An 882-nucleotide genomic window follows, 5' to 3' on the forward strand; every position below is an offset into this window, starting at 1 on the left:
CCGTGCGCATCTTCCGGGAGTACCTGAGCGAGAAGGCGCAGAGCCCGGACTTCGAGACCATGGACAAGGGGGCGCTGTGCCGCGTGCTGCGCTCCTTCTACGCCGAGGCGCGCTCCAAGAGCGGCCAGCTCTACAGCAAGTCGTCGCTCATCAGCATCCGCAGCTCCCTCAACCGCTACCTCAACGAGCCGCCCTACTGCCGCACGCTCGACCTCACCAAGGACCCCGAGCTGCGCAGCGCCAACCTGACGCTGGCCGCCGTCATCCGCAAGCTGGAGGAGCAGGGCGCGGGGCCCGTGGTGCAGAAGCAGGCCATCACGCGCGCCGACCTGCGCAAGCTCTACACCTCCAGCGTCTTCGGCGCCGGCACGCCCTTCGGGCTGCTCAACAAGGTCTGGTTCGAGACGTGCATGTACTTCTGCACGCGCGGCCGCGAGAACCAGCGCGAGCTGGAGGAGGACTCCTTCGGGCTGGCCATGGACGAGGACGGCCGCAAGTTCGTCTACTTCAAGTCCCTCGGGCCCTACCACAAGTCGCGCTCGTCGTCCTGGAGCAAGAAGCGCGCGGAGAGCAGCGACGAGGAGAACCTGCCGCGCATGTACGAGACGGGCACCGAGTTCTGCCCCTACGCCAGCTTCGTCAAGTACCTGTCCAAGCGCAACCCGCTGTGCAAGGCGTTCTTCCAGCGGCCGCGGGACCACTGCAGCGAGGGCGACGTGACCTGGTACGAGAACAAAGCCATCGGCAAGAACTTGCTGGGTACCCGCATGCAGATGCTCTCCAAGGCGGCCAAGCTCTCCAAGACCTACACCAACCATTGCATCGGCGCCGTCTCCATCGCCACGCTCAACAGCATCGCGGGCATCGGCACCAAACTGGGCT

The 882-nt window shown here is 65.6% G+C and overlaps 1 protein-coding gene and 1 long non-coding RNA gene across 2 annotated transcripts in view; one reads left to right on the forward strand and one right to left on the reverse strand.

The window, feature by feature from the left end:
• The window catches only part of LOC107183246, a 7,279-nt gene extending 7,168 nt beyond the window's left edge, over window positions 1–111 (reverse strand). Inside the window, exon 1 of the long non-coding RNA XR_001514038.1 lies at window positions 24–111. This is a non-coding gene — a long non-coding RNA (uncharacterized LOC107183246). The remainder of the gene's footprint in view (window positions 1–23) is intronic.
• The window catches only part of KCTD1 (potassium channel tetramerization domain containing 1), a 152,168-nt gene that overhangs the window by 83,753 nt on the left and 67,533 nt on the right, over window positions 1–882 (forward strand). The gene's annotated exons all lie outside the window — the stretch shown is intronic.

Source organism: Myotis davidii, unplaced genomic scaffold (assembly GCF_000327345.1).
Source record: "Myotis davidii unplaced genomic scaffold, ASM32734v1 scaffold181, whole genome shotgun sequence".
Classification (NCBI taxonomy): domain Eukaryota; kingdom Metazoa; phylum Chordata; class Mammalia; order Chiroptera; family Vespertilionidae; genus Myotis; species Myotis davidii.